This window comes from Tamandua tetradactyla, chromosome 8, assembly GCF_023851605.1.
Source record: "Tamandua tetradactyla isolate mTamTet1 chromosome 8, mTamTet1.pri, whole genome shotgun sequence".
NCBI lineage: Eukaryota > Metazoa > Chordata > Mammalia > Pilosa > Myrmecophagidae > Tamandua > Tamandua tetradactyla.
In genome coordinates, this window is record NC_135334.1 from 94,113,011 (window position 1) to 94,125,269 (window position 12,259).

Sequence of the window (12,259 nt, forward strand, 5' to 3'; positions counted from 1 at the left end):
TGGTTGTGCCCATTCTAACTTTTTAATGTTGTAAGGGGCTGTTGGTAGTATGGGATAGGGGGATGGAACTAGTTGATATTTTGGAGAGGATAACCCTTCTGCATTTCAGGACTAACTGGGTCGAGGGACCCATCTGATAGGTTGTAGGTTTCTGGAAAGTTACCATAGTGCATGGAACTTTTATAGAATCTTATATAATGCCTAGGTATTCTTTAGGATTGGCAGCAGTGGTTTTGGTTGGAGTTTGGGAAGTTATGATAGGTAGCGATGTATAATGAAGACTGTGTAAGAGTGACCTCCAGAGTAGCCTCTCAACTCTATTTGACCTCTGTTAGCCACTGACACCTTATTTATTATACTTCTTTTCCACTTTTGGACAGGATAACATTGTTGACCCCATGGTGCCAGGGCTGAGCTCATCCCTGGGAGTCATCTCCCTGCTGCAGGGAGACTTTCACCCCTGGATGTCATGCCCCACGTAGGGGAAAGGACACTGGTTTCACTTGCAGAGTTGAGCTTAGAAAGAGAGTGAGGCCATGTTTAAACAACCAAAGAGGTCCTCCAGGGTGACTCTTAGGCATACCTATAGGTAGACTAAGCTTCTCATAGGAGCTTTTATGCTTTTGGTGCCTTTTTTAAAGAAATCATTTTCTGCATCAATGCAATAAAGATATTCTGTGTTTTATTCTAAAAGTTTAAAATTTTAGTTTTCATATTTAAATCCATAATTCATCTGAACTTAAACTTTATTTTAAAATAATTTCAAATGTACAGGATCAGTTGCAACAAATAATATAGAAACATTACATAAATGTATTGTTGCTGTCTTGCAGGTTTCAGGATTCTCTTTGTCTTTGGCATTTTATAGTTTGGTTATAATGTGTTGGTGTGGGTCTCTGAGCTTATCCTGCTTGGAGTTAAGTTTTTGGATGTGTATATTCATACCTTTCATTAAATTTGGGAAGTTTTCAGCTTATTTCTTCAAATATTCTTTTTTGTTTGTTTGTTTCAAACAGCACATTTCCTGCTTTCAAGCTCCGGCCATTTAACACTTATTTTAATTCTCTTATTTATCGCATAGGTCAACATGTCAAGAATACTTTTTATAGAATACTTTGAGTACTTACATCACTCCATCCAAAGGCCTGCTTCCTACTCTTCAAAGCAAGGGATGTTCTTCTACACAAACTGTATAAGCTCAAATGTGGGGAGAATTTTTAACTTACATGATTGATTAATTTAAAGCACTCAGAAGGCCCCTGAGATATGTGGCTTGTCCAGATCAGTACAACAGTTTCAAAAGTCCATGCTCTCTCAACCCACACTGGCCATGTCCAGTTTCATGAAGGTTCCCCACAGTCTCTCCCCTTGCCTACACATACCTTCTAATCTTACATTAAGGGTTGCTCCTTCAACTTGTAGGGTCTGATGGTATTTAGAGTATTTGGGGTTTAAATAGAATGAACTGTTTCCTCAATTAGAATAAGAATGGGGCATTACTGCTTAAATTGTACAGTTTCTATTTGAGAAAAACAGAAAAATTTTAGTAATGGGTGGTGATGATAGCACAACATTGTGAACTTAACAGCACTGAATTATACATTTAAGTTTATTTAAAAGGGGAAGTTTTAAGTTCTATGTTACTAGAATGGAAATGAAAAAAAAAAAGCCACAGGACTGTACAACACAAAGTGAACCATAATATAAACCATGGACTATAGTTAATCATACAATTATAATAACATTCTGTCATAAATTGTAACAAACGTAACACACTAATACAGGTTAAAAATGGGAGAGAGGGTTAATACGGGAAATCTGTATTTTCTGCATGAATTTTCTATAAATCTTTAACTTCTCTAATTAAAAAAAACTAAATAAAATAAATTGTTTTCTCAGCCCCATGGAAGAGTTTTCCAGGGACTCCCCATGAAGCTTTGCACAAGCACATCCTCCTGTATAAGTTTATTAAAAGTAACTACAAAGTACCTAAACATTATTCTTTTCTCTCTCTCTCTTTTTTTTTCACGTCTTACAACTACCAAAGGGAGTAGAAGTTTGCTTAGACTTCGTAGAGATGAGAAAGCTAAAGTACAGAAAAACAAATTTACCCATAAGGCCGAAATAAATAGGTATGGCTCCCCCCAGTCCTTCCATTTCTTCCTCTATCCCTGTAGATTACAGTGAAAGGAAGGAGGGAAAACATGTCATCGGAGTCAGCTTCTTGAGATTTGGCTTTAGTTGTTCAATTCATTTTCTGTCTCTAGGATCTGAAGCAAATTACTGTACCAAACTGTAACAAACCAAATTGGTGAAGACATCATGCCCAGAAGGAAGCACCTTTCCTGACCTGGCAGATGTTCCAGTTCATTGAGCATTAATGGGCTGCTAGGACAGAAGTATGCAGGCCACCGAGCAAACTCTCCCTACCACATGCTACAAATGGGTACTATGAGGGCAACTGCCACCTAAATTAATGTCTCCCTCTGTGTTAACATAAGAGTTTTGGACGCTGGACACTGCATATACCCCACCTCTCCTTCCAAAAAAAGACAAACTGACAAAGAAGGATACAGAATATTTCCAGTTTCCATTGCTTTTTTTCTTTTAAAAAAACAATCTAAATATAAGAAACTGTTTCTCAAAAAATGCTTGACATTGGCGTCCTGCTACCAAAGTCGTAGCTGAAGGCATCTAAATAGCCACAGAGGCAAAAAAAAAAAAAGTTTGAGAACAAGTGTGAAAGTTTTTGCTCATCTGACAAGGTAGACTTGTTATTCTTTTTCGTATTATTTGTTTTTAATCCACGTTTTACTCATCTGTCCATACCATAGATAAAAGGAGCATCAGACCAAGTTTTCACAATCATACAGTCACATTACGAAAGCTATGTCATTATACAATCGTCTTCAAGAAACATGGCTACTAGAACACAGCTCTACAGTTTCAGGCACTTCCCTCTAGCCTAATACACCTTAAACTAAAAAGAGGATATCTATATAATGTGTAAGAATAACCTCTCAACTTTGTTTGAAATCTCTCAGCCACCTCAACTTTGTTTGAAATCTCTCAGCCACTGACACTTTATTTTGTTACATTTCTCTCTTCCCCCTTTTGGTTGAGAAGGTTTTCTCAACTTCAGATATTCTTTCTGTCCTTTTCTCTCTTCCTTTCCCTTGGGGGCTCCCATGATGGATATCCTGGTATACTTGATTGTGTCCCACAGGTCTCTTAGGCTCTCTTCACATTTCTTCACCCTTTTTTCTTTCTGTTCCTCAGACTGCATAATACCAATTCTTATAAATTCACTGATTCTGTCTTCTGCCAGCTGCTGTCTGCTGTCAGATACCTCTAGGAAAAATTTTTTTTCAACGCTAAGAAAAATTTTTAATTGCATCATGTTAAGCCTTAATAGCTTTTTTTAAAAAAAACTTTTTATTGTATGGTATAACATGTATACAAAGCAAAGAAATAAGAAAGCAATAGTTTTCAAAGCACTCTTCAACAAGTAGTTACAGATAGATCCCAGAGTTTGTCATGGGTTACCATATGATCCTCTCATATTTTTCCTCCGAGCTGCTCCAGAATATGGTGGTTAGAAGGCTTAAATATGTTTTTTATCATCACAATCAACTTTTTTCCCTTTTTTGTGAAAAATAACATATATACAAAACTATAAATTTCAAAACACAGCACCACAATTAGTTGTAGAACATATTTCAAAGTTTGACATGGGTTACAATTTCACAATTTTAGGTCTGTACTTTTAGCTGCTCTAAAATATTGGAGATTAAAAGAGGTATTTTTAAAATTCAGTATTCATATTCATTTGTTAAATCCTATCTTCTCTGTATAACTCCACCATCATCTTTCATCTTTCCATCCCTCTCTTTAGGGGTATATGGGCTATGGCAGTTCTGAACTTCTCATATTGGAAGAGTCTGTCACTAATGTGGGGTAGGGAGATGGAACTAATGATGCTCTGGAGAGGCTGGGCTTGGTTTCAGGACTTGTCTGGACCAGGGACCCATCTGGAGGTTGTAGGTTTCTGGAAAGTTAACTCTAGTGCATGGAACCCTTGCCCTAGGTGTTCTTTAGGATTATGTATTATATATTGCCGTAGGTGTTCTTTAGGATTAGCTGGAATGGCCCTGGTTGGTGTTTGGCAGGTTATGATAGGTAGCAAACTCTACCTGAGGCTTGTATAAGAGCAACCTCCAGAGTAGCCTCTCGACCCTACTTGAACTCTCTCTGCCACTGATACTTTATTAATTATACTTCTTTTCCCCCTTTTGGTCAGGATGGAATTGTTGATCCCATGTTGCCAGGTCTGGATTTATCCCTGGGAGTCATCTTCCATGTCACCAGGGAGACTTTCACCCCTGGATGTCATGTCCCATGTAGGGGGGAGGGCAATGATTTCCCTTGCAGAGTTGGGCTGAGAGAGACTGAGGCCACATCTGAGCAACAAAAGAGGTCCTCCAGAAGTAACTCTTAGGCATGCCTGTATGTAGTCTAAGCTTCTCTGCTACCAACATAAGCTTCACAAGAATAAGCCTCCTGATCAAGGGCCTGGCCTATTGATTTGGATGCCTGAAGTTTAACACAGTATCAGGGATTCCCTGATGGTAAGGTTTAATAGTTCCATAGTTTTCTCCCATTCCTCAGGGGACTTTGCCAATACTTTTTGATTATCTGGTTAATATACTTTAGGATGTATGCAGGCATTACAATAATCTATACAGGATTAAAGGACCTCTTTCTTATTCTGTGCTCCCCGTGTTTCAATTGTTCAGATGAGCTATATAGAGAGGTTGAATTAGATTATGCACTAGAGGAAATTTCAGTTCCAAACCAAATTTCAGTTCTAGAACTGAAACTGAAAATTTCAGTTCCAGACCTTTCTGCCATTGGTCTCAAGGAGTATGTGTGGTTCTAAAATATAGATACTGTCTTCCTTACCCCTATGTTCTGAATTACTTTAACCCCAACCTGTTTGGCTTCATTCTTATCTCTAAATGTCAGGTTATGCATATAAAACAGCCTCTCAAAATCCAAAAATAATAATCTACTACTCCAGACTTAATGTATCCTCTCTAAAAGCTTACAGTCTAGGCCCCTGTTTCCTGATAAGCATTTTCTAAAGGTGACCATACCATTCTTGTTCTTTTGTTTCTGGCTTATTTTGTCTCACCAGATGTCCCACATGTTTATTCACATCGTTGCATGCCTCATGACTGTTCTTTTTGTTCATTCTTCAGCCACCTGCATTCATCGGGGATCACGTAGATGGCCCAAAGTCCAGTCCATCAACATTCTCAATTTTAGATATGTCAATGTTCCCAAGAGAAAGAAAACCAATAAACACACCCTTGCCAAATAGAAAATCGAAACCTCCTTTTAACTCTTGTCCCTCCCCCCATTATTTACCTCTGCTGCTACTGTGGTAGTGCTGATGGTTTCCTTTTGAAACCATCATAGCATGCAATAGCAGTTTTCCCCCTGTACCCTGGACTTAGACACTCTTTATATAAGAATTATATCTTTGAAGTAATTCTTGAGAGAATTCATATTTCTAGTGTTAATCAATGAGACACGTGGGTTTATACAACCCCTTTCAATCTTGTTTATCTTCAATATGGTAATAGTACTTACAGACCCACTAGAGAACCACCTTCTTTCCTATCTATTCCCTTACTTTGGAGTTCAACCTCATTAGCTAACGGTTCACCCATCTCTAGCTTCTATGTATCTCTAAGACCCTTATATTCTGTATTATGAGCCTCTGCTTATACCGTTTTTTTGATTCCATAAAAGTGGAATCATACAGTATCTATCCTTTTGTGTCTGGCTAACTTCACTCAACATTATGTCCTCAAGTCTCATCCATCTTGTCATATGCTTCAGGATGTCATTTTGTCTTATTACTGCATAATATTCCATTGTATGCATATACCACATTTTGTTGATCCACTTGTCTATGGTGGGCATTTGGTTTGCTTCCATCTTTTGGTAATTGTGAATAATGCTGCTATGAATATTGGTGTGCAAATATCTGTTTTTTTCATTGCTTTCAGCTCTTCTGGGTCCATACCAAGTAGTGCTATAGGTGGGTCATAGGGAATTCGATGTTTAGTTTCCTAATGAACTGCCAAACAGTCTTCCATAGTAACCGCACTATAATACATTCCCACTAGCAGTGCATAAGTGTCCGTTTCTCCACATCCTCTCCAACATTTATAGTTTCCTGTTTGTTTAATAGCAGCATTCTTATAGGTGTGAGGTGTTATCTCAGTGTAGTTTTGATCTGCATTTCCTTTATAGCTAATGAAGATGAGCATCTTTTCATGTGCTTTTTTTTTTTTTTTTTTTTGACATGGACAGCACTGGAAACAAACCCAGGTCTCTGGCATGGCAAGCAAGAACTCTGCCAATAAGCCACGGTTGCCCGCCCTCTTCGTGTGCTTTTGAGCCATCTGTTTTTGCTCTTCAGAAAAATGCCTATTCAAATTTTTAGCCCATTTTATAATTGGGCTGTTTGTTCTTTTGTTGTTGAGTTGTATGATTTCTTTGTACATACAGGAAATCAAACCTTTGTCTAATATGTGATTTCCAAATATTTTCTCCCATTGAGTTGGCTGCTGCTTCACCCTTTTGACAAAGTCTTTTGAAGTGCAGAAGCATTTGATTTTGAGAAGTTCCCATTTATCTGTTTTTTCTTTTGTTTTGCTTGTGCTTTGGGTGTAAAGTTTAGGAAGCTACAACTTATTACTAGGTCTTGAAGGTGTTTCCCTACATTTTCTTCTAGAAGCTTTATGGTGATAGTTCTTATATTTAGGTGTTTGATCCACTTTGAGTTAATTTTTGTGTAGGGTGTAAGATTGGGATCCTCTTTCATTCATTTGGCTATTGATATCCAGTTCTTCCATGCCCAGTTTTTGAAAAGACTGTTTTGTCCCAGTTCAGAGGATTTGGGAGCCTTGTCAAAAATCAGTTAATCATAGATTTGGTGGTCTGTTTCTACACTCTCAATTTGATTCCATTGGTTAGTGCTTCTCTCTTTGTGCCAATACCATGCTGTTTTGACCTCTGTGGCTGTATAATAAATTTTAAAGTCAAGGAGTATTAATCCTCCCACTTTGTTCTTGTTTTTTAGGATGCTTTTAGCTATTTGGGGTCTCTTGCCCTTCCAGATGAATTTGGTAGTTAGCTTTTCCAAGTCTTCAAAGTAGGTTGTTGAAATTTTGTTTGGTACTGTGTTGAATCTGTAGATCAGTTTGGGGAGAATTGAAGCCTTAACTATATTTATCCTTCCTATCCATGAGCAGGGAATGTTTTTCCACCTATTTAGATCTCCTTTGATTTCTTTTAGCAATGCTATGTAGTTTTCTGTGTGCAAGTCCTTTACATGCTTAGTTAGGGTCATTCCTAAGTACTTGATTCTTTTAGTTGCTGTTTTGAATGGATTGTTTTCCTTAACTGACTCCTCAGTTAAGGAAATTGCTTGTGTATAGAAATGTTACTGATTTTGGCACATTAATTTTATATCCCGCTACCTTGCTGAATTTGTTTATTAGCTCAAGTTACTTTGCTGAAGATTTCTCAGGATGTTCCAAGTATAGTATCATATTATCTGCAAAAATGAGAGTTTTACTTCTTCCTTTCCAATTTGGATGCCTTTTATATTTTTGTTCCTCCTGGTTGCCCTAGCTAGAACTTCTAGCACAATTTGTTGAATAATAGTGGTGACAGTGGGCATCCTTGTCTTGTATCTGATCTTAGGGGGAAAGCTTTCAGTATCTCTCCATTGAGTTAGATCCTGGCTATTGGTTTTTCATATATTCTTTTTATCATATTGAGGTAGTTACCTTTGATTTCTATCTTTTGGAGTGTTTTTATCAGAAAAGGATGCTGACTTTTGTCAAATGCTTTTCCAGCATCAATCGAGATGATCATGTGATTTTTTCCCTTTTGGTTTGTTAATGTGCTGTATTACATTAATTGATTTTCTTGTGTTGAATCATCCTTGCATTTCTGGTATAAATCCCACTCAATCATGGTGTATAATTCTTTTAATGTGCTGCTAGATTTGATTTGCTAATATTTTGTTGAGAATTTTTGCATCTCTGTTTATTAGGGAGATTGGTCTGTGATTTTCCTTTCTTATAGCATCTTCACCTGGTTTTGGTATTAAAATGATATTAGCTTTATAAAATGGGTTAGGTAAAGTTCCTTTTTCCTCCGTTTTTTGGAGAAGTTTGAGCCGGATTGGTGTTAGTTCTTTTTGGAGTGTCTGATAAAATCCTTGTGAAGCTATCTGGCCCTGAGCTTTTCGTATGGGCAGATTTTTGATGACTTTAAATCTCTTTATTTGTAATTGGTTTGTTGAGATCTATTTCTTCCTGATCAGTGTAGCTTGTTTGTGTGTTTCCAAGAATTTTTTCATTTCATCTAAGTTGTCTAGTTTATTGGCGTATAGTTGTTCATAATATACTCTTATGATTTCTTTTATTTCTTCAGGGTTTTTGGTAACGCAGCCCTTGTCATTTCTGATTTTGTTTATTTGTATTATCTTCTTCCTTTGTGAGTCTTGCTAGTGGCCCATCAATTTTATTGATTTTCTCAAAAACCAACTTTTGATTTTATTGATTCTTTCTATTCTTTTGTTCTCCCATTCTTTTAACTCTGCTTTTAATCTTTGTTATTTCTCTTCTATTTGCTTTGGGGTTAGTTTGCTGGTCTTTCTCGAGTTCCTCCAGGTTAGTAGTTAAATCCTTGATTTTTGTTCTTTCAGGTTTTCTAATATAGGCATTTAGGGCAATAAATTTCCCTCTCAGCACAGCCTTTGCCACATCTCATTAGTTCTCATTTGTTGTATTCTCATTTTCATTCATCTCCAGATAGCTAGTGATTTCTCTAGCAATTTTTTTCTTTGTCCCATTGGTTGTTAAAGAGTGTGTTATTTAATCTCCACATATTTGTGAAAGTTCTTGCTCTTTAGTGGCTATCAATATCCAGCTTCATTCCATTGTGATCAGGAAAGTGCTTTGAATAATTTCGATGTTTCAAAATTTATAAAGACAAGTTTTGTGCCCTAGTATATGATCTATCCTGGAGAATGTTCCATGAGCACTAGAGAAGAATGAATATCCTGGTGTTTTGGGGTATAATAACCTATATATGTCTTTTAGTTCTAATTCATTTATCAAATTGTTTAACTTCTCTGTTTTCTTGTTGATCTTCTGTCTGGTTGTTCTGTCTATAGAGAAGAGTGGTGTATTAAGTCTTCTATTGTTATTGTTGAAAAATCTTTTGCCCCCTTCAGTTTTGCCAATTTCAGTCTTTTGTACTTTGGAGTTCCTCGATTGGGAGCATAAACATTTCTGATTGTCATTTCTTCTTGGTGAATTGTTCCTTTTATTTTAATATGTAGTGTCCGTCTTGCCTCTTATGATGTCTCTTACGATCTTGTCTCTTAGATGTCTTTTCATTTAAAGTCTGTTTTGTCCTATATTAGTATTGCTACTCCTCCTTTCTTTTGGTTATAACTTCAGTGGAACATCTGTTTCCATCCTTTCACTTTCAATCTGTTTGTTTCCTTGTGTCTAAGTTGAGTCTCTTGTAAGCATCATATAGCTGAATTATATTTCTTAATCCATTCTGCTAATCTGTATCTTCTAATTGGTAGGTTTAGTCCATTAACATTCAGTTATTACTGAAAAGGTGTTTCTTGAATCCACCATCTTATCTTTTGGATTTTATTTGTCAGATCTGTATATTCTTTTCCCTCTTTCTTTTTTTATCCTTTAAGTTATCCTTACTAGTACTCTTCAATTCTGTACCCTCCTCTAGACCTCCCTCTCCTTTCTCTTTTTTTTCAACTGGCAGAACTCACTTTAGTATTTCTTGTTGAGCTGGTCTCTTTTTGACAAGACAAGTTCTTTCAAATTTTGTTTTTCTGTGAGAATTTTAATTTTTCACTCAGTTTTGAAGGACAGTTTTTCTGGGTACAGAATTCTTGGCTGGAAGTCTTTCTCTCAGGATCTTAAATATATCATACCACTGCCTTCTTGCCTCCAGAGTGCCAGTTGAGTAGTCTGAACTCAGTCTTATGTAGTTACCCTTGTATGTAGTAGATTGTTTCTCTCTTGCTGCTTTCAAGATTTTCTGCTTCTCTTCAATATTTGACAGACTGAGTAGTATGTGTCTTGGGGAAGGCCTATTTGGATTTATTCTATTTTGGAGTTCGTTGAGCTTCATTGAGTTGGATAGTTCTGTCCTTTATAAGGATTGAGAAGTTTTCCCCCATTATATCCTCAACTAATCTTCCTAACCCTTTACTCTAACCCTTTACTCTTCTCCTTTGGGGACACCAACGATTCTTAAATTTGTGCACTTTGTTTTGTCCATCATTTCCCTGAGAATCAATTTAAAATTTTCATCTTTTTTTTGCCATTTGCTGTTTTGGGTGTTTGAAATCAGTTGGCTGTCCTGTAGTTTTCTTATTCTTTCTTCTGCTTCTTCAGATCTGCTGTTTTGTGTCTCTAGCATGTTTTTTATTTGGTCTCAAGCATCTTTAATCTCTGTGACATCTCCTATTTTTCCATTTATTCTTTCACATTCCTCTTTATGTTCTTCTAGTGTCATCTTGATCTCCTTTATGCCATTAGACATCTCAGTTATTTTTATTGGTTTTTCCAAAGTCTGTGTCTCCTCTGGTGTTTTAATTTGGTCATTAGGCTGGGCTATATCTGTGTGCATCTTGATGTGCTTAGTGATCTTCTGTTATCTTTTCTGCATGTAAATATCTTGATTGGTTAACTTTGGAAGTTGATTTCTTTCAGTAGTCTAATGCCTGGTATTTGCAGGACAGATGTGGAGCAGAATGTAGGACGCGGGGTAGGGCACAACAGTGTGGTGATGTGTTGCAGTGCAGGTATAGGTGCAGGTTGGGGAAAAAATATGGAATGCTTCACAAATTTGCATGTCGTCCTTGTGCAGGGGTCATGCTCGTTTTCTCTGTGTATGATTATACTATTAATTGTAGTCCATAGTTTACATTAAGATTCACTGTGCTGCAGAGTACTATAACATACAATTTTAAAATTTCCCTTTTAACAACATTTGTTTATTTCAGTGCTGCTAATTACATTCACAGTGCTGAGCGGCCAAAACTATTGCCAGAACTATTCCATCACCCCAAAGAGAAACCCTGTATTAATTAATTAAGGTAATTAAGTATTAACTCCTCTTTCCCTATCCTTACCCTTACCCTTGGTAAACTGTATTCTAGTTTCTAACTTTGTGAATTTGCATTTTCTTATCATTTCATATCATAAGATCATACAATATTTGTTCTTTTGTGTCTGCCTTATTTCACACAACACTGAGGTGTTTAAGATTCACCCATGTTGTTGAGGTATGAGAACTTCATTTCTTTTTATGACTAATATTCCATTGTATGTACATAACACAATTTGTTAATCCATTCTTCTGTTGTAGAACAGTTGGGTTGCTTCCACCTTGTGGCAATTGTGAATAATGCTGCTATGAATATCAGAGTGCAAATATCTTTTTTGATTCCCTGCCTTTAATTTTTTTGGGTAGAGCACTAGAAATGGGATTGCTGGGTCATATATGGTAATTCTATACTTAGTTTTCTCAAGAACTGCCAAACTGTTTTCCACAGCAGTTGCACCATTTTTCATTTCCACCAATTCCTGTATCTCCACATCAGCGCAGGACTTATTTTCCATTAAAAGAAAAATAGTATCTGTATAGTGCGTGTGAGGTGGTATTTAGTGTGGCTTTGATTGCATTTCCCTAATGGCTAATGATGTTAGAACATCTTTTCATCTGCCTATTGGCCTTTTGCATATGTCTGTTGGAGAAATGCCTACTAATGACTTTGGCCCATTTTTTAATTTGGTTGTCTTTTTGTTGTTGAATTGTAGGATCTTTTATATATCTGGAATTAAACTCTTATTAGATGTGGGGTTTCCAAATATTTCTTCCCGTCCTGTAGGTTGCCTTTTAGTTTCCACAATGAAGTCCTTTAATGCACAGAAGTTTTGAATTTTGATGAAGTCCTTTTTATCTATTTTTATTGTTATTGTTGCTTGTGCTTTTGTGTAAAGACCTTGGAAACACTGCCTAAATCCTGAAGATGCTGCCCTATATGTATTTCTAGGAGTTTTATAGTTTTGATTATTATATTTAAGTCTTTATCCACTTTGAAGTAATTTTTGTATGTGGTGTG

The 12,259-nt window shown here is 36.6% G+C and overlaps 1 protein-coding gene and 1 non-coding gene across 9 annotated transcripts in view; one reads left to right on the forward strand and one right to left on the reverse strand.

Moving 5' to 3' along the window:
- LDHAL6A (lactate dehydrogenase A like 6A) overlaps window positions 1-12,259 on the forward strand; it is a 156,599-nt gene that overhangs the window by 65,980 nt on the left and 78,360 nt on the right. The gene's annotated exons all lie outside the window — the stretch shown is intronic.
- On the reverse strand, window positions 10,957-11,059 carry LOC143645390 (U6 spliceosomal RNA). Its single transcript, XR_013157105.1, has one exon. It is a non-coding gene; the product is annotated as a U6 spliceosomal RNA (small nuclear RNA).